Source organism: Lemur catta, chromosome 7 (assembly GCF_020740605.2).
Source record: "Lemur catta isolate mLemCat1 chromosome 7, mLemCat1.pri, whole genome shotgun sequence".
Lineage (NCBI taxonomy): Eukaryota > Metazoa > Chordata > Mammalia > Primates > Lemuridae > Lemur > Lemur catta.
Window position 1 is genome coordinate 94762573 of NC_059134.1, and position 25394 is coordinate 94787966.

The 25394-nt window shown below is 46.7% G+C and overlaps 1 protein-coding gene and 1 long non-coding RNA gene across 2 annotated transcripts in view; one reads left to right on the forward strand and one right to left on the reverse strand.

The window, feature by feature from the left end:
* The window catches only part of PTPRJ (protein tyrosine phosphatase receptor type J), a 146731-nt gene that overhangs the window by 38811 nt on the left and 82526 nt on the right, over positions 1-25394 (forward strand). The window lies entirely within an intron of this gene.
* LOC123642692 lies at positions 15207-22301 on the reverse strand. Its single transcript, XR_006736508.1, has 3 exons — positions 22279-22301; positions 18801-18864; positions 15207-15220 (listed from the first exon to the last, which is right to left on the reverse strand). It is a non-coding gene; the product is annotated as an uncharacterized LOC123642692 (long non-coding RNA).

The following is a 25394-nucleotide window of genomic DNA, read 5'->3' on the forward strand; positions in this document are numbered from 1 at the left end:
AGGAAACCTGAAAAAGCAGAGTCAAAGGTCAACTAACACAGGAGCAAAAGGCAAATTGTGTTGAGTTGTAGAATTAGCCCAGGCCCTGGTGTCAGAAGACCCGGGTCAACGCTGGTCCTCCTCTGGGCCTCAGTCAAGACTCTCACCTCTCTGAGCTTTGCACATCAGTAGGTTGGGGAATGGCTGCCCTTATGGGACTGCTGGGGAAGGCCCTGGCAGGCTCCAAAGCATACTCCAGGTGATTGCTACTTTACTTGGCTGAAGTGCTTCCAACAGGCATATGGGAAGCACCCATGGAAGATGAGGTGGTCTCTGTCCACAGGGCTGGGATTGTATCGTTGGATGAAGCACTTGGATGGAAAGGCCTGTGTGGTCCAGCCTGAGTCTGGCTGAACTCATTGGATTAGATTCCAGCTCTGCTCCTTACCTTTGTTTATAAAGATTTAGCTCAGGGAATGTAAGGTTGGAAACATGCACCTGATCTTTCTCGTAGGTTTCTGGGTGCTTCTCCTAAGTGGTGAGTATGATTTTGGGGATTAAAGATGCATAGTTTTCATTTTTCGCACAGCCTGGCTTCTGAATGTGAGCCAATGTGAGCCAGTGTGAGCCAGTGTGAGCGACTAGCCCTTTATTTCACCTGTTCCGGTGCTGGGGTTTGAGGGACGGTATGTCCTTTGCCAGCAAATGCTTACGTCGGTACATTTCAAAGATTATTTTGCTTATGCACAATCCCCTCACCCCCACGCTGTTGACGTTAGCACCTGGCCCCATGTTAGAGGCAGCGTTCCTGAGACTGTATCATAGGGTTGTCATAAGGAGGAAGTGAGGTGGATGCGGACGGTGTCTAGCCTGGTGCCTGGTGCCTGGTGCTTGGTCATGGCTCAGTGAGGGACCGCTGCCACCGCTGCTTTGTCCAGCTGGCTCAGTAGGGCCGGGTGGCAGAAGCTGACTCAGTCCCCAGTGTCTGTCCCTGCCCCCTGCCAGGATGCGTCCCCCTAGCCTGGTTCCCTTTTCTGTGAAGTTCTCATCCCTCAGCTCTGGACTTTGATATGCCATTGGCTTCAAAACATTATGAAACTGAACATGGCGGGGAAAGGGAGAAGAGAGAAGCCGAGAAGCGCAGCCTGACTCCCAGTGCTATGTGCTCTGCAGCTCCGGGCGGCTTCCCAGCTGGGCTTCAGCACTTCTTAAAAACTTTGAGTTAGGCCCCACATGTGGTTTTGTTTTTTGACCCTGTCTTTGTCTACCTTGGTCTCTAATTAATTAACCAATTAATTCATTCAGCACACACAATTAATTCAACACCTACTCTGTGCCAAACACTGTTTATGTGCTGAAGATATCCACATACCCCCCAAGTTTCCTCTCTCATGGAGCTGACATTGGTGGGGGAAGAGAGATAAATACATAAACAGAAGTATAACATCAGGTAGACATCAGGGCTGTGAAAAAAGTGAAATAGGGTAAGGGGATACAGCGTGATAGGGGCATAGGTGTTATTTTACAAGAAAAGTCTCTCTGAGGGGGGCATAGGAAATAGCAGGTGCAAAGGCCCTGAGGTAAGACTCATTGGCTTGTTTATGGAATAACAACAGGACCAGCTCTGGACATAGTGGAATGAGCTGGCGGGTGGTGGTTTGTATTTAATATTTTTGAGCTTGAATTGCCTACTAGATATCTACATGCCTGGAGTTCAGGGAAGATATTGAGGCTGGAATTATAAATTTGGCAGGAATCAGCTCTGCAAAGCCTTGGAACTGGATGAGATTGCCGTCATGTTAGAGAGGTGGTATTGGCCAGGTGACGCACTTGTCAGTCTCAGCTGGTGCTCCTGGGGCACAAGTACCTGCCCACCCCATTGCTCTTGCATCTGTATCTGGGCAGAGTCCGAACCTGGCTCTGGGATGGATTAACTAACTGACTGCCTAGGTGTGGGAGTCCCTCAGCGTGAGACAGGGGGCAGTGGAGAGGGAGATAGTCACTAATCAGCAAGTCATACTCGAGGTCTGGCCTTGATGGCTGTGTGGTGGGCGATGGTGGCCCTTCAGAGGATTTGAAGGTTTTAAAGGAGGACGAGGAGGAACCATTTGGACCACCCATGGGGAACAGGGAAGATGCCTACCCTGGGTCTTTGTGGATCTTTGGGGATTGGTTAGCACATGCAGCATTTGACCTGTAGTAGCTAGCTGAGTGTTCAGCAAATCCTTCACTTCCCGAAAGACATCTTTCTAGGGCAGAGTGGGGTGAGTGAGGAACAGGAGCTTCTAACAGTTTCTAGTCTGAACTCTGGGGCGCTGATGCTGCTAACGTTGCTGAGTGGTTGGAAAGTAACCTGTAAACTTGGCCTGAGTCTCCCTTTTCCTGTCCTTCGGCCCATCCCATCCTGGTGTAGGATACTGGCTCAGCCCTTCTCGCTGGCTGTCCTCTCAAGACGGCACGTGAGGAGGATGTGCTCTGTTGAGAGAAACTTGGCTGTACAGGCATGGGCTTGGGCTATAAGAAGAACAAATGGTTATTCATTCGGGGCTTCCCGTTAACCAGGGCCTGTTTTCTCCTTCTATCTTAAAGGAAACTTTTAAGAAAGGAGAGTTCTCAGGCCTTCTGTAGAATTAAGGGCTCAATTTCACATCATGGGATTCTATTTTTCTTGGGTTTCAGTTAAAAGATTAAATAACAGTGGCTATGAAAGCATAATACAGGCATTAGTAACTATTTCTGTGATTGCATTAAAGCACACCTGTGTTCCCCAGACTCCTTATGGTTCATCTTTTTCGTGTTTATATAACAAATCGTTGGAATAATGCCTGGTGCACACACACACACAGATACACATACTGTACAAATGCTTTGCACATAATAACTTTTTTAGTCCTCACAGCAGCCCTAGGCCGTAGGTATTATTATTTTGCCTATTTTATAGGTGAGGGAACAGGCACAGAGAGGTTAAATAGGGTCACCTGACTAGCAAGTGGTAGAGCTAGGATTTGCCCCAGGGGAGATTGGCTCCAGGGTCCAGACTCTTCAGCATTACACTCCAAGGCCTCTCATTTTTCTTGAAAATCTTTTCTAAAAAGTAATGATGATGGCCATACTAATAATTATTGCTCTTTATATGCTACATACCTTGTTGTGTATTTCAGATGCATGAGTGAAAATCTTCATCCCTGTATGGTATTAAAAGCCCATTTTACAGAGGAGGAAATGAAGCCTCAGAGTGATTGAGTTACTTGATCAAAGTCCGAGGCTAAGGAGTGGAGCCAGGATTTAAACTTGGGTCTGTCTGGCTTCTGATTCCTGCTATTTCTTCCTGCAAGACTGCCACACTCTCCCTCCCTGGTGACTCATGGCACCTGGTTACCTCCTTTGACATTCAATTTGTGGCCTGGGGCACCTGGTTGAGCCATGGCGGGACAGTAACCCCAGGCCTGACTGTGAGGCCACATGAGCCACTGCAGGGAGCCAGCTTAGTCAGAGCTTGGCTTTGAAAGCTGTTAATCCAGCTGAGCCTGTCCGCATCCCTTGCTCCCTGGTAAGCCTAGGGTTTCCCTAAGGCATTGCAGATCTCCTTTTCCTGTGCAGAGAGACTGGGCAGATGTACACACACAGCGTCCAGTTTCTGGTCAGCATCGGGATGGGCTGTTTCTAGTGAAGTGGCCGGGCCTGGTGAGCCCCCGGGAAGGGTGGGATCCATCTGTGCTCTCCCGTAAAGGAAATTGTGGTTTCTTTCTTTTCTTTTTTCTTTCTTCCCTTTTTTTTTTTTTTCATTTATGGGAAAGGGAGACTTGTGTCTCAATCGAGTCTTTGTGGCGTTGTATTACAGAGAGTCACAGAAAATGTTCTATGTAAATGACTCTGTGCCCTGATTAGAGCTTCAGTAGGCACCATTGTGTCATATTGCTATTACTGGCGATTTCAGGATACTAAATGATATTCTCATCAGGCTGAAAAACTTCAGTGTTAGCAGTGAAACTCGGGGTTAATTATACCGCTCTGAATTAGAGCACAGAATTAAGTTGCAGGGAGAGCAAGGCTATTGCTTTCTCCCTCTCTGTCTCTTCAGGGTTCTTGCTGGGGGTTTGATCGGAACATTTTTTAACCCGTGTTCTAAATTTGTACTACTGGCATTTTGCTCTCCATGAGCTACTACCCCCTTTTGGGGTTGGCAGACACAGGACCAATTTATAGGACGGGGGAGAGGGGGAGAAATGGTCTACTTAATAGTGCATTTTCTCAGTCAGTAGCTGGGTAAAAAATAGCATGAAGATTGAAGTCTTAGGGGAGTGCAGGACTCTCTCAAGGGGCCTCTTTAATTTAGCTCTTGTCTCTTCTGCCTTTGAATTCTCAGCTCCTCTGATCCTGACTCACCTCTTTGAAGAAATGACACACTGACCTACATCTTGGCTGAAACAGATAGAAGAGTGTATCTCTCTTTTGCCCCTTCTTGGCATTCCCGACACAACCTATGAGGGAATCTGTCCCAGGGCTGTGGCAGGCCCTCTCGGGTTTCATGCCATTGATTTCCCGGCCTTGTTTTAATCACAGGGTTTCCAGAGTTTTGCTCTTTCTGAGTCGTTTTTGATTGTAAACTTCTTGCATTCCTTTCTGTCATTTCTTTTGTCTGTAAATTTCACATTGCTAGTATCAGGTTTACAGCCATGTTTTTTTCTCCCTTTTAATGTTACATGGGTTTTGAATATCATTATCAAAAAGAATCTTTGAAAAGTGATTTTTAGTGATGCTTTATTGTTTATCACACACATGTATCATTACTTAATCATTTCACTTTATTTATTTATTTATTTATTTTTGAGACAGAGTCTCACTCTGTTAAGTATCATTACTTAATCATTTCACCTTATTTACTTATTTATTTGTTTGTTTATTTATTTATTTATTTTTGAGACAGAGTCTCACTCTGTTGCCTGGGCTAAAGTGCTGTGGCATCAGCCTAGCTCAGAGCAACCTCAAACTCCTGGGCTCAAGTGATCCTTCTGCCTCAGCCTCCCGAGTAGCTGGGACTACAGGCATGCGCCACCATGCCCGGCTAATTTTTTCTATATATTTTAGTTGTCCAGCTAATTTCTTTCTATTTTTAGTAGAGACGGGGTCTCACTCTTGCTCAGTCTGGTCTCGAACTCCTGAGCTCAAGCGATCCACCCGCCTCGGCCTCCCAGAGTGCTAGGATTACAGGCGTGAGCCACCGCACCTGGCCTGTTTCGCCATTTTTAGATGTTTAGGTTGAATCTTGTTTTTTTTTTCCGCCCCTCTTGTTTTGCTATTATAAGTCACATCATATTGGCAGTTAGCCTAGAGCAGATTCCTAGAAATGAGTTTACTGAGAGTATGAACTTAAGAGAAAGTTAGGATTTAAAGCCAATCCTGTTTCTACTGGTATTAGTTCTTCTGTCTTTTGTCCTGTCGGAATTCTAGGCTCCTCCCAGAGAAACCAGACACATATTGCAGGAGCTGCTTCTTACCTGGGTAGTCTAGGGTGAGTTGCTCCCAAATTCTTTTTCTTCTTCTTCTTTTTTTTAACTTGGCAGTGGCTAACAATTCTCTGGAGCTGTACCAGGTAAGCCAGCTTGTATCAGATTTATCTCCTTTCCCTGACATGAGCACAGGTTGTCATATATGTGCACATGCAAATATCACATGCTAAAATATATCACATTGTTAAAGAAAATTACATTTGAGAGAGTAAAATATAGGTTGAAGACCATGTTGATTGTAATTTAATCTGCCCAATTTAGAATTCTTGTAGAGTCCCTCAGAGTTCCTATTTGAAAACATTATAGTAACTGAAAACAGTATGGTAACATTTTCTATGTTTGTAATATGTAAAATAGACTTTCTGAAGCAGAGCCTTGATCAACACAGGAGTCTTTTCCAAATTCTGTGTTCTCTCAGATCCAGGAGATAATAGGAGGGAGGAAAAGAGCTTTTTGGTCACACAAACTGGGGGAAAGGCCCATAATAAGATTCCTGAAGCACTTAAATCACTGCAAGGCTGAGAGAGACGCTGCAGTCAGGAGGCCTGCTGGAGTCTGGCAGCCAGTGTGTCCCACGGACCACGTGTCGGTACTCCTGTGGGATAAGCAGCATGTGGAGTGTCGCTGAGCAAGAATTAAAGTCCATAATTGTGGCTTTTAAGCCCTATAGGATGGCCCCATACCTGCTGTCACCTTTTCATTTCCTGTTCTTTCTGGCCTCTGTGAGTCTACATGTGCCCTTGTCTCTGCTTGGGGTGCCCTTCCCCTTACCTTCTCCCATGGCTACATTCGACCCATTTTTCAAAGCTCAGTTCAGATCATCTTTCTTTGCTTTATCCTTATGCAGACTCTGTACAGTTTGGCCTCTTGGCCTCCTGTACCCTTGTAGCTGCTGTCTGTCTCTGTCTGGTATTATAGTTATTTGTGTACATGTCTTTTTGACTTCATTCATCTCTGTGATGAACAAGAGCTGGTCTGCCATTCCTGCAGTGTGGACTGTCACATTGCCTTGCACATAGTAAGTGCTCAGTAAATGCTTGTTGAACAAATGTTCATGGGGTCAGTTGATATTTCCAGTGGAGGAAGGGCCTGACAAAAGTGTTGGCAGTGAAGATATTCCCCTGGCAACGTCTTTGCTGACCTCAGGTCGATTACTGCATGAGACACAGAATCTGCCTTTTCCTCCATTCAGCATCACTGGGGAAGACAGCCTTGCTCTGATTTCTTCTGATCAGTTAAATGAAGTTTTCATGTATGACTTCATTTTTTTTTGTGCACTTATTATGTGCTGACAGTTTTATGCAAATTATCTCTTTAATATTTACATCTACCCAGTGAGTTGGGTTTTATTAATATGATTCAGGCAGGGACAAAACCTGTGGCCTGGAGAGGTTAAAAACCCCAGCTCGGGCAAGGTTGTAAGTAAATGGGAGTGCTGGGAATTAGATTCAGGTCTGTGGTCTGTCTGACTTATTGAATTGATCCTGCTTTTTTCCCTCCTGCTTTTGTGCCCACGTTCTCTCTCTGAGTAACAACCATTTTTTTTTTTTCTCTCCTAGGCATGGTGTCTATGGATTTAAATGTGGCTAATTTACCTGCTTGTACAGGTTTTCTTAATTCTGTTTTTCCCCTCATCCCTCTTATTTTTGAAGTTTTATTGAGACACTGGCTGAGTGGGAGGCTGAAGGGCTCCCACTGTCAAGTTTGACAGTAATAGTTGAGTGTCCCTCCAGCCTGCCGTCTGCCCTTTCTTGGCATCACTGATGCCTCCTGTCCCCACAAGTTCCAAGTCTCAGATTTATTTTCTTTGGAGATGAACTGCAGGTGGATGCTACCTTCTTACCGAAGCTCCCAGGTAGCACAGGCACTAGCAACAACAAAGCACTAGCAACTCCATCACAAGACACTCATCATGCTGTGTGTGTGTGCCTAGTGAGATGCAAACATTTATGGGGAGAAAAAGAAATTCTTTCCCCACAGCCAAAATTTGGATACTCTCCTTATGTACACAGCTTTGACAGGGACTCCATATGTTTTGCTCATCTTTGCTTTTTTGCAGCCTCCACAAATTTATTTTCCATACCACCACCACTAGCCAGAGTGAGGTTTCCAGTATGCAGAGCTGGTCGAAGTCATTTCACTGTTGAAAATCCTTCTTAGGCTCCCTGTTGCCCTCAGGTGATTGGCCGGTTGGCTGGTCACCTCTCCAGCTTCTTCTTTCATGTTCTTCTTCTCTGTTCGCTGTAGCCACGGTGAGCTCCGTGTTTTCCCTGCATGCGTGTGCTACTCTCTCTTTTCTAGGCCTTTCAGGCTGGCTGTACCCTCTGTCTGTGTCACCCTTCTCCTCCTCTGCCTGGTTAATTCCTTTTGGCCACTGCTGGAAATTCATGTCAGTCAAGTCCTGGGGTCCATCCTTCTGTTGCATCACTGAGCTCACCATGGTGGATTTTGTTTCTGTGTCTCTCCCAAGTAGACCCCTCATGTCTTGAGGGCAGGCATCGTGCCTTCTTCATCTCTGCACCTCCCAACCCTGTGTCTGGCACACAGTAGGGGCTCAGGCACTGTGTGCTGAATAAAGGATTATTGTGAAAATGCAGGGAGGTGGGAACTGAGCATTCCCAGGTTTACCTAATAATTAATACACACACTACTATTTATTGAATGTCTTCTGTGTGCATTCTATTTGTGTTAGTTTCCTGTTAATCCTCATAGAACTTCCAGATACATGATATTACAACTAACTTTATCACCAAGATGGATTCACGGGGGCTCTGTTTCTCTTGGTTTCTCAGATGAGAAGCCTTCTCTCCAGGACAGACTGTGGCTTCTGAGCATTTCAAGGCACTTTATGGATTTAAAGCTGAAAGTCCTTACCCTTGAGACCCGGGGGAATAATATGACAATGTTTTAAACAGAATTTTAGGTGCCTGGGACCTGGGAGGTTGCCAATTGCCCAAGTCTTGAGTGGATGGGTGGGTGGGGGGATAGAGAAAGAGAGAGAGAGAGAGAGAGAGAGAGAGAGAGAGAGAGAGAGAGAGAGAGAGAGAGAGAGATGGGCGGTTGGGTGGGGGAGTGTTTCTTTCTCAAATAGTTCACATTTATGTGAAGGCCAAGTTGGACTTGTTTATTGAATCAATAAAGATACTATCTCTTCTAATCGTTCAGAATCTGATATCCCTATTAAACTGGGTTTTCTTTGTGTGAGGGACACAGGGCTGTTGGGTGGGGCATTGCAGCAATGGGGAGTTATGCCATAAGGGGTCTCTTAGTGTCTTCTTGGTCATATGAATTTTATTTGCCCAGGAGAACATGACTGAGGCTCTGAATAGTCAAAGAAACATCTCTCTTATGTTTTGCTCATGAATAGAACACTCTGTGTCCTGAATTGTTGCTCCACTGGGGCCAGCACGTGGTGTATTTTTCTAATGTTTGAACCAATGGGCTTTTTCATTTTGGGGCAATCCAGGTAAAGATTTTCTGGTGTGCTCCCGTGTGGCAAGGAAAGCATGTCTGTTACTCTCTTTCTCTCTCTCTCTCCCTTCTGTCTCTTGAGTTTGAAAAAGTATATTTTAAGTTACATGACTAATCTTAGCAAATTTACTAGAAATTGATGTTCTGCCAGTGATCAGAAATCCCTTCCTCTCCTCCACTCTCCCAGACCAAAACAGTGCTGTGTCCTGAAGCTAGAGGGGCATTCCACACGGAGGACAGCAGTTCAGAACACTGGAGACATTGCAAGGATAAATCTGTGGCCCTGGGCTCTGTCTTTTGCCCGTTTTTTTTTGGTGTGTGTGTGTGTGTGTGTGTGTGTGTTTGTATGTGTGTGTAAAAGAGAGAGAGAGAGATTGATTAGGAGGCTCTTGCCCAGGGTAGAGCAGGGCTTCCTGAAATGTAAGACCCAAAGAGGCATCATAGATAACCATGTTTTCCAGGCCTGGAATCGGGCTCAAGGTCTGATTAAAGGTTTTATGATCTGTGACCCTGTTAATATGAAATCTTACAAAAGTGTAAAAGTGCAGCTGGTGGGCTGCCTTATGAGAAAGAGTAAACTCCCGCAGAATGAGCACTGTGAGATCCTAGTACGAGCACAGACCACGGTCTTCGCAGTCTTTGGTCAGCTCCCATTTGGGTGGAACTTTCTCTTTTAGCCCCATATTGATAAGTGGGGTTACGTTTCGTTAGGTCTTTTGATTTTTCCAGAAGAACAGAACCACACCCCTCAGACCAGGCAGACTGGGCAGAGCCCTGGTGAGACCAGCGCCCCTTGGCCATAGAGTTGTGGGAGCTGGGGCTCAGCGAGTGGAGGGAAGGCAGAGTTTCTTGTCTTTAGAAGTTGTTCCGTGTTCAGTTAACTAGAACAAGTGCCACCTGTATGAGACAGTGGCCAGTCAAAGCAGAACAGGGAAGGAAATGGTTGAATAATTCTTTTCTTTCCATTCTTGAGGTTTTTTTTCCTCCCCCACCCTGAGTTCCCTCACTGCCCGTCTCAGAGAGAGACTTTAAGATTGGCAAGGTCCGATGAAATGGATGGTGGGATCCTTAGGAGTGTTGAGGGGTGGGGTGTTTCTGAAGGGGCTCAGCCGTAGTTGGCTAAAGGCTGCCATTTACTGAGCAGCTTAATCCTCATAACTGTCCTATGGGGGGAGGAACTAGGGGCTGAGAGGGGGCCAGTGACATTCCCAGTATCTCACAGCTTCTAATTGGCTTTCAAAGTCCTGCTGGCGGGCTGGTGGGAGGAGATTTTGACATCTTCGGAAGGGCAGTTGTACAGCCCTCTCCCCTCCCTCTGAAGGGAAGCATAATCCTTCACTTTTGCTTTGACGCTCTGGGACATTCCAGAACCAGGTTGTCGGTTTGCTCAGAGGCCTCCCGAGGCACTGGACACGCTTCCTCCTCCGGGAGAGACTGGGCGTGTGGGAAAGGCAAGGGGAATACCTGATGCCCAGGCTGTGGCGGCTTCGGCCTGGGCCCACGCAGCCTTCTCTGGGATGCCGGGGTCCACCCTCGGGCTTTTCACTGTGTTTGTTTTGAGGCGTGTGTGCGTCTTGCTTGGGTGGGGTTGAACTGGTTCCTAGCCCAGCTGGATGGATGTAGGGTTAACTGCCTCAGTGCATCCCACCTGGGGGGTGGGAGATGTGACCTCCAGTGAGGGCCACTGTAAGGTTGGGCAGATCCACAGCTGCTCTGAGGTCAGGCTTGACTGCACAATTCTTTCATATGTGTCAGCTGGGTTTTGGGTCTTACAAGAAACCAGTAAGGCGAGTGGGTCAGCTCAGGTGGTTCCCTACCTCACTTCATACATGAGAAAATGGAGACTTGTTTAAGATCCTAAAGCGGTTGGAACCTAGCTGTTCCAAATTTGGTATTTGTTGTACTAATCCATCAAAACCAGAGAGAGGACACAGGCCAAGTTATGCCTTTAGTGACCAAAGGTGCAGGGGATTTAGCAGTGACTGAAGACGGAGTAAAAGCCTTCATGGTTGGCGTTGGTCTTGTTCACGGCTGTGTGCCAAGCCCCTGGCAGCATCTGGCCATAGTAGCTTCTCAATAAGTGTGTTTTCTGAGAACATGAAAAAATTTCTTAGGTGTGGGGGATATTCTCACTCACTTGCTGAGCACCTTCCAGAATTTCTCCCTTCTCTTTGTGACTCCCTCCTCTTGCCTTCCTGGGTTACACCTCTTATCCCAGGAGTAGGATCAGCTTTGAGCAGCACCCTTAGGATACCCATTCAGTTCTTCTTTTCCCCAACAAATTATGGGACTTGGGATTGTCCTTTGGGAGAATTAGACAACCTTAGGTTCAGCTGTGTTAACTTGAAGCTTGGATTTTTTTTCTTTTTGAAACAGGAGCTTGTTCTGTTGCCCATGCTGAGGTGCAGTGGTGTGATCATAGCTCACTATAACCTTGAACTCCTGGGCTCAAGTGATCCTCCCGTCTCAGACTCCCAAGTAGCTAGGACTACAGGCATGTGCCACCACGCCTGGCTAATTTTTAAAATTTTCTTTTTTGTACAGACAGGGTCTCACTATGTTGCTCAGGCTGGCTTCAAACTCCTGGTCTCAAGGGATCATCTCACCTTGGCCTTCCAGTGCACTGGTATTGCAGGTGTGAGCCACTGTGCGAGGCCGTGGTCTGGATTTTGAACTTGCTTCTGATGCAGATAGATGACCTTTGATCTGGGAGAGAGTCCTTACAACCTTTTAATTTTGACAGCTGGGGACAGTCAGTTCCAGAAAGGCCTTGGGAACCACCTGCCCCTCTGGCGAGAAGTGGCTAGGCTGGGCGTGAACCTGCTCCTTTACTGTGGTGCTTTTTCTGCCCAAATCTCAGTGGGTGACTCTGGACTATGAATATGGACTATGAATGGACCCTAAGAGGAGTGACCATGGACATCCTTTGAAATTTAAGTCTCTGTGGCTCCTGCCACATGGAGCTGAGCAGGAGAACTTCTCTTTAGAGCAGGATGGTGGGGGAGGGTCTCTTTGTCCAAGTAAAAAATTGGGACTGTTTGCTCAAGGCTCTGGTAGCAATCAAGGATTTTCCTTTGAGAGTTTGCTTTTCTCCCCTTCTCCTCACTTCCCTTTTCTCCCTGCCCCTCGTGGCTGCCTGGGCGGTGATGGGTGGAGGGGACTGGTGCAGTATTTGTGCTGCCTGCTGGATGGGTGGGGGACCGGCCACCTGGCACTTACAAGTTTGGTTCTACATGTGCTTGTGTGGATGGAGGAGAAAATGAAAATGCCACCAGATAATGTTAATGTAGTATACGACCATTTCAGTGTTTTCTTCTGTCTGTGATCTCATTTGAGTCTTACAAGGGGTAGATTGCTGTTTGCCGAGCACCTAGGTGGAGGCCCTGGGGCAGGCAGGGTCCCATACATTAGCTCATTTAACCTTCACAGTAATACAGTGGGGTAACATCTCTGTCTTATAGATAAGGAAATGGAGAGTAAGAGCTCTTTGCCTTTGCCAAGGGTTGCTGTCATTCATTTGTTCATTCAGCAGGTGGTTATTAGGCATCTACCATGTGCTGGGGCCTGGCCTGAACTTGGCCTTGGTAAGACTGACAAGATCCCTCTTCTCATAGAGCTGAACTCTGAGGATAAGGATCCCTCATTAAGGTTTCTATTGTGGTGGGGGAGGAGTTGCTGTTTAGGGAGTCTGGGCTGGAGAGAGAGTTAGGATTTTAGCCCATTTTAGTTAAATGCTTTATATTGTACCATGTTACTGCCCTCTTACCTGTGCTTCTCCCCCACCTCCCAATGCATATTATTAGCACAGTTTACATATGTGTCAACTTAGGCTCAGAGAGGCTGGGTAACTTACCTAAGGTTGCACAGTAGATTGCCTGGAATTTGAACAGATTCCAGGTTGAATTCTATCCTCCTATGCTGCCTATCTGTGAGTAATGTATTTATATAAAAATTTAAAAAGAGCAGTTTATAGGGGAATAATCATTCTGATAACATTTTGATGAGCTCTTGAACACATTGAAAAGAAAAAAGTTCAAAGTTGCTGACAAGTAAAGGTGAAGCCCCGTGTCTCATCTTCTAATTCAGAGGAATGTGGGTTGTTTGTGGTCTGAAGGCCAGAAGGAGAGTCTCTCTGTCTGACGAGATGGTGTTCCGGGTAGGGCTGGGGTAAAAAGCTTTTTAAAATAAACCCCTCACGTTTGTTGCCAACATTAACCTATAGTAATTTCCAAACCCTGCTCAAACTTTTAGAAAACAGAAGTCGGGAAATTCCAAGTTGAGCCGCCCCACGTGAGCATGAGTGTGACACGGGATCAGGGTGGCTTGGGGAAGGTGACGTGGCCTGGGGCAGATGGAAACAGAAGTTCCACTGCACATGCAGTCCCTTCCTCTTGTGGGGCTTCTGTGGGGCTCTGCACCTCCCGGGTCAGTTATTACTCACTTTATTGGGTTCTGGTTATTTATGGCTTTTTGGGTGGGATGCCTTGCAGTGTGTGGGCATTTCAGGGGACCCCTTGAAGGCCCCTCAGCACTGTATTGTCAGTGGTTGTTGTCCACATTATTTAAGGACAGATTGGAGGAGGTTGCAGTTTAGTTTGTTGCTCTTTCCTTTGGGGTCTGCAGAAGAGCCCTGACTCACCCTTTTCTTTGGTAGGGTTGGCCCCCCTACTACCAAATGTCGAACTGAGAGTGCTCCGGTACCTGGGCCCCTCCTCCTCCCTGCTTTTGCTTGGGAACCCATTAACCCCATCTGGGACATGTTTAGGGGTACAGGTAACCCCAAGCAACCCTGCTCAGTTGTTGGTGTCTCTTTTCAGACAACCCTGATCTGCCTCAGCTCTCCTGGTGCCCTGAGCGGCTCTGGCCCGCTGCTGGGAAGGCCCCTCTCTGCCTTGGTGTGTTCTCAGGCTGGCTGCCCCACGGCTTGTGGCCACGTCGACTGGTGCAGTCCAGAAGGTGTTCCAGCACTTTGCTGATTGGTGATCAGTTTCTTGTGCAGTTTGTGTTTGTGATGTGCCCGCCACTGGAGTACTCTAAACATGTCATGTATGTGATCTCCTATCATTTTGACGAAAGTCTTGGGAGGCAGGTATTTTTATAGTTCCAAGTTCACACAGCCAATGATGGAAGGCTCTGTGTCCCCACAGAGCACAGTTCCTGCTTGGAATAAACCTTCACTTTCAGTCCCGAGCAGGAGTCTTATTTTAAGGCTTCCTCAGCTCTTGCACTAGTAAGCTTTCAAGTTGTGTTAGGGTTTTTCAACCTTGGCACTACTGACATTTGGGGACGGATAATTCTTTGTTGTGGGGGCTGTCGTGTGCACTTTAGGATGTTTAGCAGTGTCTTGGCTCAACCCTCTAGATGCCCCAATCCCGCCCAGTCGCAACAACCAAAATGTCTCCAGACATTGCCAAATGTCCCTGGGGGTTGGGGGGAATCTCACCTGATTGAGAACCACTGAGTCATGGTGATCATTTCAAACCCTAAGCTGGGATGTACAGTGTATGGAGATGGAGAAATGTAGAATACTTGAAATTAGGACTGGCTGAGAAAACTGCGAACACCTTGCTGCTTCAACTACAGCGCCCTGTGTGGGGCGACATTGACAATGGGCTTTATGTGGGAATAACCTTTCATAATGAAAATGAAATTACACTCCGTGCCTCTTGGAGGCCTTGTATAGGAAGCCCCCTTAAAATATTTCCTTTCTGTACTGGAGACTTGGGAAAAAAATCATAGTCTTAGATTTATTGAAGTTTTGTGGATAAAATCACTTTTTGTTGAAAAGAATCAGGTGAAAAACCAGAAGGGAGTCCTTGGAGTCTCCTGACACGTGCAGAATGTACAATGCGCAGAACATTCCTGTGCTTTCCGTAGAGCTGCCGGTGAACTCGCTTTTCAGGTTTCATAGCTTTTCCAGTCAGATGGTCTGAGAATGCATGTTTTGTGGTGTGTACACACAGCCTGTATGAATTTGTTTTTATGCAATGTGGCTGGTAAACCTGTCACATTTTGTCAAATACGATTTTTTTCTTAAAATAGGTTTTATTTTTTAGAGCAGTTTTAGGTTCACAGCAAAATTGAGCAGAAGATACAGAGATATCTCGTATACCCCCCGACCCCACATATGCCCAGCCTCCCCCGTTATCAACATCCCCTACCAGCGTGGTGCATTTGTTGCAATCGATGGACCTATGTTGACACATTACTGTCACCCAAAGCGTAGTTTCCGTTAGGGTTCACTCCTGGTGTTGCACATTCTGTGAGTTTGGACAAATGTATAATGACATGTAATTATCATTTCTTGTTCTCAATTTGATGTATATTTCCTGTTTGTTCACACGTTTGTTCACACGTTTGTTCACACATTTGTTCCTCAGTGCTTACGTGCTTACTATATGCCAGGCTGTATATGAAGCCGCCGAACATTTATTTGGAGAGTTATTGTAATTGACCATTAGAGCATGCAATTTACTGAGGTGCCTTGTACTTAGGAAATCCCAATTTATGAAAACCTCAATTAGAATAGTAAAATTAGGGAACTTTATTTTAGATGATAAAATCAGATAAATCCATTGCTTGGATTCCATGAAACAGAGCTCCGTCCTGTTGTGTCATGAATTGGGTTCAATTTGTAACATTCCTTTATATACCTATTGCAGCAACACATATATGGGCCAAGGTGTAGTGTGGCCCTTTCTGTAGCAGGCACCCTTTTCGGGGGATGTCTTAGTGATCTTAAGTTTGGCACATCTCATGGGAGTGGCTGGCTCTCAGGAAATGGCTCACGTGTCAGTCTCGGTTACCCTAACAGAGCGGTTTTGCCAAAGCATCCGGTGAACATGTCTGTCTTCTTGTCAGCACTAATATAGTACTCCTTCGGGGGTGATAACCAATTAACTGATGACACCTTTTTAATCCCTTAGTATCTGTTATTTTTTATTTCCAGGGCTTAATCCCCCTTCCATTATAAGGGTAATAATAATAGCTACCATTCAGATGTGCTATTATTAGTCCTGCTGTTAGCTCAGGGTCACCTCGCAGGTAAGTGGTAGATTCCACCCTGCACTTACCCACAGGGCTCTCCTGCTTTGGGTTCGTCATCCTAAATAAAGAACTGGGGAAATGAAGGAAGGTATGAGGAAGAAAAAAAATCTCTTAATCTATCATCTAGAGATCAACATTGTTAACATTTTACTATATTTCCTTATGATTTTATCTCCTAGAATATATGTTACAAAACTGATCATCTTGCATCTATCATTTTGCGTATTTTGTTTTGTGCCTCATTGTCTTCTTGTGAGCACTTTCTCATGTTAATGGTTCTTTTAAAGCACCATATTTAGTAAATGCATAATACTCCAGCATCCATTGTAACATTGTAACAGCATCCATTGTAACGTTTTATTCTCTAACTGGGTATTCCCATGTTTTCACTTTCAACAAGGGCTGTGACTGCAGTGCTGCTCTGATGTTTGTGTGTGTGCGCATGTGCACATGTATGTGTGTGTATGTGGGTGTGTGCACGTGCATTCACACGGATTTACAGCACCAAAGCTGTGTGATGGGCTGTTGGGATCTAGACTAGAGCTGGAAGAGTCTTACATTTGACCTCCAGGCCAAGCTGCTTGTGGTTTCTTGTTTTTTATTAGAGGAAGTCACTTGATCATATGTTCCCCCCTCCCATGGCATAAGGAAAATGGTTCCTCTGATGATTGTGTTAATCTGTAAATGTGGAAAAACTTGCTCCTGGTTTTCAGAGAGGTTTTCCAGGACTGTGGGGTGGGTTTGAACTTGACAGTCAGAATCTTTATGCTAACGGTAACTAAGGGCAGTTGACCACTGTGAGCCAGCCACTGACCTTTGCATAACTAATCTCATTTACTCTTCACATCAGCCCAGAGAGGGAGAAGCCTGATCATTCCTGTATTACAGAGGAGGAGCTGGGTCATGAGCCCAACGGGTAGGGCTGGAATTTAAGGCCAGGCTCACACCCAAGGTGTTTCTTTGTCAATGTGCCTTTTCTGCCTCATTTTCCTGGGCCCTGCCCTTGGAATCCTGTGTGGCTCTTAATGGGGGATGATTTTGCCACCTCATGGGATATTTGGCAATGTCAGGAGATCTTTTGATTGTTGTGATTTGGGGGCAGAGAGTTCTAAGAGTGCTACTGGCATCTAATGGGTAGAGGCCAAGGATGCTGGCAAAAGCCTGTAATGCACTAGGCAGCCCCTCACAGCAATGAATTATTAGCCCTAGATGTTGGTGGTGCAGAGACTGAGAAATGCTTCTGGGTGTAGAAGAGAGTGGGCTTAGGAGTGAGACCTTTTCCTAGTGTTACTGTCTTGGGCAAATTATGTAAACTGTTTTAAGGCTCAGTTTCCTCTTCTGAAAATCGGGAAATGATACTTCTCTGGCATGTCGACTGTGGGTTCTGGAGTCAGACATCCTGGGTTTGAATCCTAGCTTCCTCTGAGACTTTGAGCAAGTTATTTTAACTTTGCTAAGTCTCGTTTTCTCATCTGTTACATAGGCAGATAATAGTCATACCTAAATGTAATAAAGAGAAAGAAATGTATAACATACAACCTCTGGGACATAGTGAGCACTCAATGAATGTTAGTGCCTTGATGACAGCGATGATGGTGACAATAAAGATGATGATGATGATGGTACTTAACCAAGTATAAAGGTGAAGTGTCTAAGCTTCCTGAGGGCAGAGTTTTGTCTTGTTCTGTCTCTCTCGTGTCTAGAGCGGCCTGTAGGTTTGCCCCTGGTTCCCGTCAGGGTGTGGGCTAAATTTAGAATTTTTAGAAAGATGTGAAATAGCACGTCTACAGTGACGTCCAGCTGGGTATTTATGCTTAGTCTGCAAACGTAATGGAGTCGTGATTCAACTGTGGGTTTGTGCTGGGAGCCTATTTGGACGATTTTCAGGCTCTGGAAATGTGGGAGTATGGTCCCCTTGGGACAGGCGCTTGCCTCTCTCATAATCAGGATCTGTTCCCTGCCAGGACTTCAGGAGATGCTGGACATCCTCTGGAGCCCACGGGTGACCTCACCGCTCCTGGCTTCAGCCTGGAATGGAGGCGCTCACCATTCCAGCCTGAGAGTTAGTGCCAGAGCTGTGAAAGCAAGGCCACTGGCGTCCCTACCCTGCTTGACAGAGGCTTGTGCCCTCTGGGTGGTGGAGCAGCCTCTGAGGCCAGGCGAGGCGGGAGATACCATGTATCTGCATTTCTTCTTTGATGCTTTTAAGGGGAGTAACTTAATCAGTGGGAGCTCAGATATTACAGGCTGGGACAGGTGGACCCAGGGCACAGAGAAGAGCCTGGGGGAGTGTCATGCTTCCTTTCCCAAGAGACATTACTGTCATCAATGAAATGTCCTTCATGCCCGCCTGGGTAACAGAGAAGTAGTACCAAGTATCTTAACAGTGCAATAAAGAGTCGCAGACAGGTAGAAACCAGTGATGGCTGAGTAGCTGTGATCTCTCACACCACCTCCCTTTCATGCCGTGCCTGGGCCACCAGCCTACGGTGGCCTGGCAGCCACAGAAATGCAAGGAGCATGCTGAGGGCACTGGTGTGGAGGTGAAGGTGTCATGTCCTCCACCAAAATGCGGCTTCTACTCAGCCCCAGTCCTTATTGTCGTGTGCGAATGTGGCTCAGATCTTCTGATTGTTTTTCCCTCCAAAGAAGCAGGAAATCATATTTTTATGGGAGATATTCTGTTGTTTAAATGCAGGCACCCAGTTCACATTTAAGAAAAAAAAAATATATGGCCAAACAAAACATGTCTGGGGCTGGACTTGGCCAAGGGGGCCCAGGGTGCAAACTTACACGTAGCACATGAGCGTTTACCGTGAGGTTTCAGCTGTGCGGCTCCTCTGATCTCATGGAAGCCCTGTGAAGCAGAGGTCATCGTTTTTATTTCACAGAGAAGTTGCGTGAGAGAAATGACATCCCAGCTCTTATGTGCCAAGCACTTTGCCTGCACTATCTTATTTTCAATAGGCCCCGTATCTCAAGTGAAGAAACAGACTTGGGAAGGTTAAGTGACTCGCCCAGCGAGGCGGAGGCACATCATCTTCCGACTCCTGTCTCATTTTGTTTTGCCCTCTCTGCTGTCCTGCCCTCCACCCGCAGTGCCTGATGTACACCAGACCTCTCATGATGTCGCCTCAATGGCCTTTTTTTGAAAAAAGTTGAGCATGGGCTCTGAGTCAGAGCAGGTTTTAATTCCACTGTACTACAGAGTCAGTTTTATATCAGAACAAGTTATTTAACTCCTCTGAGTGTGAGTTTCCTCAGTTGTAAAAAAAGGGCCAGTTTCTGTGTGTCTCACAGCATGTTGGCAAGGACTAAATGAAGGGAGGTATATAAAGCCCCTAGCACGGCACTGGCACGTGGTAGGCACTCAGCAGGTACCCCTCCAAAGCAGTCAGGATCACCCCGTGTTTATGGGATACTGTGGATTCTTTCAGGGGCAGCAGACAGCATTCTTGCCTGGCCCATTGCTTGCAAGCATGCAGCTTTTGATATAACAGTAATTCCCGGGGTCTGGAAGGCCCCAAATCTTCCAGATCTCTGGGATTAACATAAAGTCAACCTTTTGCTTTTCCTTCTTAATTTTCCTTCTTGTCCCCCTCTTCCCACCCCTGCCCGCCCACCTTCCCACCACCAGTGTGACAGTCACATCCTCCCTACAATGTTTCTGATGAATTCTACCCTTGGGAGGCTTGAGGGCTGGCTTCATGACGGAGGTGTGAAGAACACTGCCACCCCTACTCCAGATCCTCAGAAGGGCCTCTAGGCTTCGTACTTCAAGGCGGACTGGCTTCCGAGGCCTGCTGACAGACACACCTTCTACCATTCCACATGCAGGCCTGGGGGCCACGTGAGGAAGGTAGATCCCTGAAGTTGGGGTCCAGAAAAGGGCCCCCAGCCTGTGTCTGGTTGGTGATGCCGGTCGTACGACCCAGCAGGATGCTGCTAGCTTGCTTGGCTCAGCCTTGCTAGTGCCGGGAATAATAAGCAGCGTTGAAGACGCAAGGCAGTTCAGCCCAAAGCACTCTGATCCTTTTCCAGACTTTGGGAGAATGTTTTTCCAGCTCGGTTACTTGCTGGCATGCATAGGTCAATATACAAGGTGTTCTCGGAGAAGCCGGAGCTGAATGTTGACTTTTGCGCCCTGGGATGTGTTCTGGGGAGGAAGTGGGTTTTCAGGTTGTGGTGGGTATAGGATGTGGTCTAGGGTGATTAGTATCACACACTGTGGATAAAGTTAACAAGAATTGTGGAGCTTTTTTTCCTTTTGTACTTCTGGGTTAAAGCGCCTCAAAAGGTGCTTTGTGCATCAGCGAGGTGCCCTTGATTCTGCATGGATTTTTAACATTTGAATAGAAGTTAGAAGCACACATGTGGCTTTATTTTATGCAGTAGATATGTTTCTGCCAAATAATTGGCAATACCCAAGTTCAGATCCTGACATTGACCCTTGTTAGTTGTGTGAGCTCCAGCCATTATACCAGTATACTTAACCTTGCTCTCTGAGCTTCAGAATCCTGAGTGTAGAATGGGGACAGAAACTTGTAGATTATTGTAAGGTTTCAGTGAGTTATTGCATGTGAAACATTTAATGTACATTTCTTGCCACAGAGTAATGTTTAGCCATTACACTAATTATTAGACAGGCAGCTTGGTATGGTAATAATGATGATCATGATGATGATGATGACAGTGACTGTGTGCTTACTCTGTGTCAACTATTCTTCCAAGTACTGGGCATCATTTAACTCATTTAATCCTCTCAATAACCCAACAAGGTAGGTGCTGGTACAAGATGATAAAACTCATGCACAGAGAGGTTAAGTACTTGCCCTAAGTCACCCAGCTCATAAATATGAAAACAGCATGTATTTTAGAATCAGAACAGCTGGGTCACATGCTTGCGTGCCGTCTTCTGGTGGTGTGGCCCATGGCATGGCGCTTGACTCTGAGTTGCCCTCTCAACTGTTACACGATGCTAGTGATACAGGAACCTCCCCTGTCAATTGCCTAGTGTGGTGTGTCCCTGTGAGCGCTTAATAACAGGTGCGTGGGAATCATTTGCGGATTAACTACATTAGGGAGTTATTATGAGGTTCCAGTGAGCTATAAAACTCTGAATGAAAGTTAGTTGTTATTTTAGGTGCCCCAAGGTGCTTATTGGTGGGGTTTAAACAGCACACCTGTTTTTCAGATTTCTGAACCACTTAAGAGCAGCATGTTTAAAGAAGGTAGAGATCAAAATGTCACCTTCATTGCTGATGCAGGCTGGGCTGGAGGACGTGGCTTGGGTGTGGGGCAGCACGAGAGCTTCCTGATGTGAACCTGAGGTTAGGTAAATGCACCCACCCAGTCACGGGCAGCGTCGGGTACCCAGAGGCCTTCGCACATGGGTGGAGGGGTGGTCCCCATAAAACTTCTGGGTGGAGGAGACCACCTGGGTGACATAAATCACTCTTGCTCCCTGGGGGAGAACATGTGGAGGGGCAGATGGGAGCCAGGAGTTTTGCGGGAAAAGTCCTTCCTTTTGGAGACCAGAGTAGGGAAGAAGCCTATTGGCCACAATTACATTTAAAGAAACACATGCCCCCCAAAGAAAAGAAAAAACTACCTCTGCCGATGGTTCTAGCCAGTTTTCCCACCACAGTTCGTGGCTACTTCACCCTTCCAGTTGCTCACACCCAACACTTTGGGTCTTCTCGGCCCTCCTCTCTCAACCCCAGGTCCAGTCCACCTGCCAGTCTGTGGGCTCCACCTTCGGAGCAAATTCGGAGCCCAGCCACTTCTCACCCCTCCCCAGCTGCTGTCTCCTCTCTGGTCCCCCCGACTTCTGCCCTTGTCCCTCCTCAGTCTGTTCCTACCAGGCCCCTAGAATTGATACTTTTTAAAAATGGAAGTCAGATTATGTCACTTTTCTGTTCAAAATCCTGCAGTGATTTCCCAGCACAGCCAAGGGAAGAGGCAAGGCTCTCACAAAGGCCTGCGTGATCTGCCCCATCAGCTCTCTGGCCTCTTTTTTCCCACTTGCTGCCGCCACTGTGCAGCCACACTGGCCCTAGTAGTTCCTAGAACACATCAGGTTCACACCTGCTGGTTCACACCTGCCTCCCCCCTTGCATGGGCCAGGCCTTTCTTTCTGCACAGAGCACCCTCTCCCCAAGCACTGCATGGGGCCCTCCTTACTTCCTCCACCCTCCAAAGAGGCCCGCCCTGACCACCCCCTTTGCAATAGCCACCGCCCCCGACCCCAGCACTCCTGGTCCCCACTCACCCTGCTTCATTTTTCACCCATAGCACTCACTGCTATGGGATTAGGATGGAGGCAGTGTGAGGGTGCTGATCTGTTTTGTTCACTGATGCGTCTGCAGCCCTCCCTTAAGGCGGTGTCTGCTACAAAGTATTAATAAGTACGGAATACGGTCCTGTAACTAACATTGGAGACTGTGCTCTGTGCGCCTGGGATAGAGCAGGAGCCAGGCACACACTGTCCCCGCCCTCACCGGGTGATAAGGACAGTGTACACTTGCACAGCTCTCACTCTGTGGCAAGTACGGGGCCACTTGCTTCCTCCCAGCCACAGAACAAGGTAGCTATTGTTATCACCTCTATTTTACAGGTGGAGCCAAGAAAGGTGAAGTATTAATACTTGACATAAGGTCACACACCTGGCATGTGGTGAAGCTGAGCTTTAGCCCTGAGTCTCAGCTCCAAGAGTCTGCGCTCGTCACCGCCATACTACTGCCTCCACGGACTCAAACCCAAATCACATTAAGAACCATCAGACCCAGTTTGATTGAGGCTGTAAAGGAGCTTTGAGCATGGTTAATGGGGTGATTTATGGAAAAGGGGTTCTGGGAAGCCTTCTCTGTGGAAGGGATGTTCTGTTAAGTGAAGAATTCCCCGGTAAATGGAATGATTGGCCCCAAATTAGCTTGCTTTTTGGGTAACTATAATACATCAGGCTTTCAGAAATGAAGATATGCCTGGTTTTTTCCTCTAGGTTTGTGAAGTAGTCTTTTGCCATTAGTGAAATTTAAAATGATTGGGGGCTATAGTTACTGAGAGTTCAAGAGGTGGATTAACGAAATAACGTTTGAATGCAATTTTATCTCTTGAAAAACATTTTTGGGAAGTCCTGTTTTTAGCCGGGAAGCAAGCTCCACGAAAATGCTTTTTTCCATTAAAGTGTGTATGGTGTACTGTAAACAAAGATTGAGCTCCAGTGAACTGCTGCTTTTTCATAACTTATAGAAGCAGAAGCTTTTTTTTTTTTTTTAAAGATCCAAATTCATGTTGCCACACAAACAGCAAAATAAACCAGTATGTTCCAAAAACAAACATTTGCTTTACCCACCCACAAAGTTGGAAACATGCAGTATTGCAGGATAAGTTGGAAGCCAGTGAGGTAATGCCAGACTCTTTTAGGGGCTCCTGTTAATTTTAGTAAGTCTAGAAGAAGCTCCTAGGCTGTTTAGTGTTTTTATTAGAACCAACGCCTCCTCAAATTTATTAGAAAAAATATTATTTTAGAAATTCATTAGGGTCTGTATCCCTTGAGCAACCAGGAGCCCCCCAGCCTCTTAACAAAGAGGAAAGCTTCTACCCTCAGCCCCACTCTCCCAAAGCAATGCTCTGCTTTCAAGTCCTCTGTGACCCGTGGCTTCTTAGGAAGCTCAGAAGAGGAAGAGGCTGCTCATGGCTTGGGCCTGTCCTCACGGAGCCCTCATGTGCTGTGTGCTGCCTGGGCACGGGTCCTGCCTCCACCACCATGGGGGACACTGCTGGTGTCTTACTTAATCCCAATTTCTTCGTCTCTTGCTTCCCAGTCTCACCCACACATAGGGGTGGCCTTGTGATCCTGTCTGGGCGAATGGTTACAAAGTTGTTGTCATGGGTGGACCTCCCGGAAAGCCCTCTACAGGGGATCGGCTTGGTGTGACCAGAGTGTGGGTGCTGTGCTTGGAGATGTGGCCGCAACAGAGCTGCTGCTGCTGCTGGTAACTCACACACATACACTAACACAGACAGTGTGGTGTCACGCACAGTAACCTTCTAAGGGAGGTACCGTCGTGATCTCCGTGTGTAGATGAGGAAACTGAGACTGAGGAAGGGCAACTGAGCTGTCCAGGGCCACACACTAAGTGGCAGAGCTGGGATCCTCACCTCTGCGTTATGTGCCGCTCACAAAGGTCCCAGTCCCATCCCGGAGGGGCCTTGAGCAGCTGCGAGTGTCCTGGGTGGGCTGCCTGCTGCTGGAGTACTTGTTATTGCAGGAAGATAATCCCCTTTCTTGGTACCCAGGGCCGAATGCTTTACACAGTTGATGGAAACACGCCGTGTGGTGTGACTTTGGACATCTTCCTTAACCTTTCTTTATCTCGGTCTTCTCATCTGTAAAGTGGGGATCATAGTGGCACTAACTTACAGGTTTCTTAGAAAAGTGCCTGGCACATCCTTACGGCTCGTTGCCCTGTTGTTGTTACTGTTATAGCATCATCATCAACAACACTGGCAGGTAGTTCACCAACTGTTGATCTCCTACTCTATACCAAGCTCAGTGTATATGGAGACACAAATAGCCTATGAGGGTCGGACAAGGTGCTAGAGCAGCATCAGGAAGAGGAATTAGTATTGAGCAGTAGGGCCACTTTGCCCTGGGAAAGCTTGTTTCTGAAGCTCTTTTTCATATATTCTCCTGTTCAATCACTCCTCCCTGCCAGCTTTGCATGCAGACACATCCTTTGGTAGAGCTGTTCATTACCAGCCTGGGGCTGAGATTTGTTCCTGGGCAGGTTGTCTGTGTCTATACCTGGACGGATGCAGGGGTAATGGCATTGGTATGCATTCCAGGCTTGCTATTAGGTTGTTAAATATGAAATGTCCAATTTTGAATCAAATGTGTAGTTTATTATATCTCATGCAAGACGCAGTACAATTAATCAAAGTATGTGCCTAAACACAGTTTTGCCAACTTAACGGTAGCTTGTTTATGCCAGCAGCAAAGAAGCCTGGAGAGTGAGCGGTGATGAAATCGTGAAAGGCATCTTCCACAGCTTGTTGAGAATTGAATATTTTTCCTTGCAAGAAGTGGTCCAAAGCCTGGAAGAAGTGGTAGTCGGGTGGTGCAAGGTCTGATGAAGATGGTGGAGGACAGAGTTTCCAAGTCCAGGTTCTGTAGTTTGAGCAGCGTTGTTTGTGCGACGTGTGGTCGAGCATTGTCTTGCAAGAGGGTTGGCCTATCTCTGTTGACCAATCTCAGCTACTTAATCTCAAGCATCCTCATTTCATCCAACTGGTTGCAATAGACATCCGCTGTAATCGATTGACCAGGTTTCATGAAGCTGTCAGTGGATGATACCAGCATTGGACCACCAAACAGACACCAGT